Source organism: Saccopteryx bilineata, chromosome 4 (genome assembly GCF_036850765.1).
Source record: "Saccopteryx bilineata isolate mSacBil1 chromosome 4, mSacBil1_pri_phased_curated, whole genome shotgun sequence".
In the NCBI taxonomy this organism is placed as follows: domain Eukaryota; kingdom Metazoa; phylum Chordata; class Mammalia; order Chiroptera; family Emballonuridae; genus Saccopteryx; species Saccopteryx bilineata.
Window position 1 is genome coordinate 262,742,641 of NC_089493.1, and position 6,776 is coordinate 262,749,416.

A 6,776-nucleotide genomic window follows, 5' to 3' on the forward strand; every position below is an offset into this window, starting at 1 on the left:
TTGCTCCATAGATATATGGACCATCACTTTATTTATTTAATTATTTTTATTATTTTTTTTTGAGAGGGGAGAGATGAAAAGCATCAACTCATAGTTGCTTCACTTTACTTGTTCATTGATTGCTTCTTATATGTGCTTTGACCTGGGGGTTCAAGCTGAGCCAGTGACCCCTTGCTTAAGCCAGCGACCTTGGGATCATGACAATGATCCTGTGCTCAAGCCAGCAACCCTGCGCTCAAGTGGGCATGCCTACACTCAAGCCAGCAACCTCTGGGTTTCAAACTGGGGACCTCAGTGTCCTGGGTTGACTCTCTATCCACTGTGTCACCACAAGTCAGGCTAAACCAGTGGTAGTCAGCCTGGTCGCTACCACCCACTAGTGGACGTTCCATTGGGCGGTAGCAGAGCAACCAAAGTATGTATATAAGTAAAAGGATAGATTTAACTATAGTAGATTGTTTTATAAAGATTTATTCTGCCAAACTTAGTGAAAACCCGACACAAAGTACTTGGTAAGTAAGTATTATTATTATATGCTTTAACTTGCTGTAACTCTGCTTTATAAATTTTATAAAGTTACTTCCCTACTTTATAAATCACCATTTCTGTGGAACCGGTGGGTGGTTAGAAAATTTTACTACTAACAGAGATACAAAAGTGGGCGGTAGTATAAAAAGGTTGACTACCCCTGGTTTAGATGGACAGCATCTTTATCTTTAAAAATCTGTTGAGACATAGTAATGACACAAGATTGAATTAGAGAATCTGACTTCTACTCTAGGCTCTGCTACTGATTAGCTAACTAGTGCACCTTGGATCTGACTTCTCCAGCTATTGGTTTCTTCATCTGAAAACAAGAGCTTAACCAGATTGTCCTTAAGTTTATTTTGGCATTGATATTTTGCAACTCTAGGCCCCTTTGCTAAGATTGGAAGAGTTTCTTCAAGCTCCAGCATTTCAACCCCCTGGCTGCACGACTAGGCAGAGCTCCCTTGACTAGGTGACTAGATAGAGCACTACCAAAGCATGAACACATGTGAGGCTAATGGAATAGATGCAGGTTTCCTGGTTTTCCCCTCAGTCCTAGTGATTCCATTCCCTTTAATCATTTATTCTTTCCCTCGCCCCTTGGTCGGCAAACCGCGGCTCGTGAGCCACGTGGCTCTTTGGCCCCTTGAGTATTTAGCAAGGTCCTGTTTAAGAGTACCCTAATTAAGTTAATAACAATGTACCTACCTGTATAGTGTAAGTTTAAAAAACTTGGCTCTCAAAAGAAATTTCAATCGTTGTACTGCTGATATTTGGCTCTGTTGACTAATGAGTTTGCCGACCACTGCCCTAGCCAATGCAGAGGAAGTGTAGAGCTTAAAAGCATAGGCTTTGGAGAACCAAGTTTAAATTTTGACTTCCCCACAGATCAGTTATATGACACTGGATAAGTTACTTACTTTTCTGAGCCCAAGTTTATTAATCTATAAAATAGAAATTTTACTATTTCACAGGGGTAAGTATTCTCAGGATTATTTCATAGGATTAAGGTAATGAAAATATATGCAGTAGATTGTTTCCAAAGATAGTCACATCTCTCATCCCATATACTCTTGCAGTGTGACCAACAGATAGAATCTATTTTTCTTCCCCTTGAATCTGGCCCGGTGACCTGTTCTAACAACATAATGTGGTGAAAATGATGCTATATAACTTCCAAGGCTGGGCCCTAAACATCTACAAGTTATACCTTGACCTCTTAAAATGCTCCTCTTGGAGAACCCAGACATCATGCAAAGAAGGCCAAAGCAGCTCTGCCAACAGACTCACATGCAGGAGCATGGAGGCCCCGGGCCAACATCCCAGCTGAGTTTCCAGTCTGTGGGCCAGCACCAACTGCCACCCATCCTGCATCCTCAGCTGACACCACAGGAAGCAAAAAAATCCAGCCAATCCACGGATTTGTGAGATCATGTGAGAAATGATCATTGTTGTGTTGAGGCACCAAGTTTGGAGGTAGTGCTTTATGCAGCAATAAAAAACTAAAACCGGCCCTGGCTGGTTAGCTCAGTGACAGAGCATCAGCCGGTTGTATAGATGTCCCAGGTTCAATTCCTGGTCAGGGCACACAAGAGAAGCATCCATCTGCTTTTCTACCCCTCCCCCTTTCCCTTTTCTCTCTATCTCTCTCATCTCCTCCCTGAGCCACACTTCAATTAGAGCAAGTTGGCCCCCCCCCCGCATGGAGAATGGCTCCATGGCCTCCCCTCAGGCACTGAAATAGGTCGATTGTTGAGCAACAGAATATGGGCTTGCTATGTGGATCCCATAGAGCAGTGGTCCCCAACCCCCGGACCACGGACCGGTACTGGTCCGCAGAGAAAGAATAAATAACTTACATTATTTCTGTTTTATTTATATTTAAGTTTGAACAATGTTTTATTTTTTAAAAATGACCAGATTCCCTCTGTTACATCCGTCAAAGACTCACTCTTGACGCTTGTCTCGTAAGTTCGGCAATTACATTTAAAAATACCACAGTTTTGCCTGACCTGTGGTGGCGCAGTGGATAAAGCGTCAACCTGGAACGCTGAGGTCCCCGGTTCGAAACCCTGGGCTTACCTGGTCAAGGCACATATGGGAGTTGATGCTTCCTGCTCCTCCCTCTTCTCCCTCTCTCTCTCTCTCTCCTCTCTAAAATGAATAAATAAAATCTTAAAAAAAATAAAAATACCAGTTTTTACGCTGGTCACATAATTTTATTTTGTGCATTTATGCGTCCCACCCTAAAGGCCGATCCGTGAAAATATTTTCTGACATTAAACCAGTTCGTGGCCCAAAAAAGGTTGAGGACCACTGCCATAGAGGCACATGTGGGAGTCTGTCTCTCTGCCTCCCTGCTTCTCACTTAAGAAAAAAATTTAATAAAACAGAAAACAAAAAAGCCTGAAGCCCTGGCCGGTTGGCTCAGCGGTAGAGCGTCGGCCTAGCGTGCGGAGGACCCGGGTTCGACTCCTGGCCAGGGCACACAGGGGAAGCGCCCATTTGCTTCTCCACCCCTCCACCGCACTTTCCTCTCGTCTCTCTCTTCCCCTCCCGCAGCCAAGGCTCCATTGGAGCAAAGATGGCCCGGGCGCTGGGGATGGCTCTGTGGCCTCTGCCCCAGGCGCTATTGTGGCTCTGGTAGCAACATGGCGACGTCCAGGCTGGGCAGAGCATCGCCCCCTGGTGGGCAGAGCGTCGCCCCCTGGTGGGCGTGCCGGGTGGATCCCGGTAGGGCGCATGCAGGAGTCTGTCTGACTGTCTCTCCCTGTTTCCAGCTTCAGAAAAATGAAAAAAAAAAAAAAAAAAAGCCTGAAACCAAGCCTAACCGGTGGTGGCACAGTAGATAGAGCATCAACCTGGGACTCTGAGATCCCAGGTTCAAAACCTCAAGGTTACCAACTTGAGTGCACATTCATCCAGCTTGAGCACAGGGTCTCAGGCTTGAGCATGGTATCATGGAGATGATCCCAAGGTCACTGGCTTGAGCAAGGAGTAACTGGGTAGGCTGGAACCTAACCCCTCCTCCCCAGGAATAACGCTGGGGAACAAAATTTTTGTTGCATCCACAAAAACACTTGTTCTTACCTAATTCGAGTGTGCTGATCTCAAATCTGACATTAGTTTTTCTCTGTAAGATACACTTTTTTTGCAATTCAAGATTTTACGTTGTCATCTTATTGTAAAATTTTCAACATTTAGTTTAACATAATGAAGTAGAATGTCTTCTTGGGCATCATCTTTGTGACAATATAATAATTTATATAATGCAGTAAATACACTAATACACTAAAAATATGATTACATCAGAATTTGTCTACAATTTCAAAATAGAACATATTAAAACACTTATTTTAATCATAAAATGTTTGCAAAACTTATTTAAATTCTATTCAAGCAAAAATTTGTTTTTATAGCTCTTGCGTTTGTGTACTTGTTCAGGACAATCTTCTTTGATGCTCCAGCAGTAGTCTGCTCATCACTAACAGCTCCAAGATTTTCAGGAAACTTATCAAGGTGACTGTTTAGGAAGTGAATCTTAATGCTCATGTTACATCCAGTGTCGCAGAAAGCCAACAGCATCCTTTGAACCAGAAGTTCATAGTTTTCTTTGAACTTAGTTTTTCGTTGCCAAGGAAGTTCTTTGTAACTGCCACAAAAGACTGCCATGCTGCTTTCTCCTCCTTATTCACCTTCCTGGCAAATTCTTCGTCACATATGAGGGTTCGAATTTGAGGTCCATCCAATACACCTGCTTTTATCTTTTCAAAGGTCAAGGCAGGAAAAGCAGAAATAATATGTTGAAAGCATTCACTTTCTCTATTTCAAAGCCTGAACAAACTGCTTCATTAAGCCAAGTTTGATGTGAAGTGGGGAAAAATGATCCTGTCTCAATTAACTACAGGTTCATTCACAATATTTTGCATCCCTACTTCCAGAGCTTCACGTTTTGGCCACTCCTTCTGTGTCCAGTGTTTCTCCCGAGCTCGGCTGTCCCACAAACACAGAAAGCAAGGATACTTCATGAAACCTCTCTGTTGTCCTAGCAGGAAATTTACCATTTTTAGATTCATACAAATGATCCAGTTATGCTCCTCATACTTCAGAAAGTCAAGGACAATTTTTATGTCATTATAATCTTCTTGCAGATGAGTTGAATAACCAATTAGAACTGCTAAAAACAGGCAATATATGCATGTGTCACAAATGATGAAATATTGCACCTTTGTCATTGAAGTGTGTAACAACCACATATATAACAGAAAGTGTCAGGACTATTCTTACATTTACGCCTACTCGAAGAAGCCATGATTCAATCTTAAAATAAAATAAGAGGGTGTTTCTATCAGATAATAATTTTTTACATTTAAAAACTAGCCCTGGCCGGTTGGCTCAGCGGTAGAGCGTCGGCCTGGCGATGCATTAGTCCCAGGTTCGATTCCCGGCCAGGGCACACAGGAGAAGCACCCATGTGCTTCTCTACCCTTCCCCCTCTCCTTCCTCTCTGTCTCTCTCTTCCCCTCCTGCAGCCGAGGCTCCATTGGAGCAAAGATGGCCCGGGCGCTGGGGATGGCTCTGTGGCCTCTGCCTCAGGCACTAGAATGGCTCTGGATGCAACAGAGCGACGCCCCAGAGGGGCAGAACATCGCCCCCTGGTGTGCATGCCAGGTGGATCCCGGTCGGGCACATGCGGGAGTCTGTCTGACTGCCTCTCCGTTTCCAGCTTCGGAAAAATGAAAAAAAGAGACAAATTCTAAATGTTAAACAAAAATTAAAAAAAAAACAACTACAATTATGTAAAAGTGATGTTTGTAAAACATTAATTGCCTTGTGGTTATGTTCAATCCAAGAGTCGTTGCCCTTTAACTCCAATTTAAAAACCAATGCATGCCATTAACTGTAACAAAAAGAAATTAAAATTGCATAAAAACTAGAGCATGCACCAAAACACGGATTTTAGATTTCAAATCAACGATGCAGAAATATATAGAAATAGTTCTAAAACCTCATGCAACAAAAAATGAAAAAAAAATTGTTCCCCAGTGTAATCAATGAACAACTAAAATGATGCAACTACAGCTGATGCTTCTCATCTTTCTTCCTTCCTCTCTCTCCCTAAAAAATTAAAAACTGAAACCAAGAACTTAACACAGTATCTGGCCCATAGTAAGTACTCAAAGGAGGTATGTGTTGGAAGTGGTAATGATAAAGGAGTGTTGTAACAGGTTTCTCCTATTAAAGAGAAAACTAATAGTCTGCAGCAAACTGTATAAAGATGTAAAAGATCATCTAACCCCCAAAACTTATTCTTCAAAATTCCTGTCCTTCTCATTCCCAGGGCTCTCACAATCAAAACAGCACAAAATGATGCAGGAAGTGGCCATTTTTATGCAACTCTTTCTTGAGAAAAGTCCTTTTGTTGTAAAGTGCTAAATATTCACAATTCCATGGGGTTTGTTTTTGGTTTTTTTGTATTTTTCTGAAGTTGGAAACAGGAAGGCAGTCAGACAGACTCCCGCATGCGCCCAACCAGGATCCACCCGGCATGCCCACCAGGGGGCAATGCTCTGCCCATTTGGGGCGTTGCTCTGTTGCAACCAGAACCATTCTAGCACCTGAGGCAGAGGCCATAGAGCCATCCTCAGCACCCGGGCCAACTTTGCTCCAATGGAGCCTTGGCTGTAGGAGGGGAAGAGAGAGACAGAGAGGAAGGAGGGGGGAGGGGTGGAGAAGCAGATGGGCGCTTCTCCTGTGTGCCCTGGCCAGGAATAAAACCCGGGACTCCTGCACGCCAGGCTGACGCTCTACCGCTGAGCCAACCAGTCAGGGACTTTCCGCGGGTTTCTGTAGAGCCATGTAGTCCAAGTAAGTTTTTGAAAAGTTTTATTAAGGAGGAAATTTATTAAATATGCCGGCCGTATACAGCTTACACTGGGGTATCCCAAATCGTGTGTCTTAATATTCCAGGGTTTGGTTATATATTCCTAATCACATATGGGAGGGGGAAAAGCCTGACATCATGGCATAAGCTTATAATCTTTGTTTTTACCTACAGAGGTTTGGGGTGGGAAGGGGGGATGGGACACAGTTCATTAGCAAGTTCACAACATTAGTTTACAGGATTCATACAAACATGTTTTTATACACCAAAACTTACAATGCAACACAATGGTAAAAATGTTATTTTATATATTAAAAGACATTCCCTTGTTTTCTAGTGTTCATTTGTTATTTCTTTGTTCAGA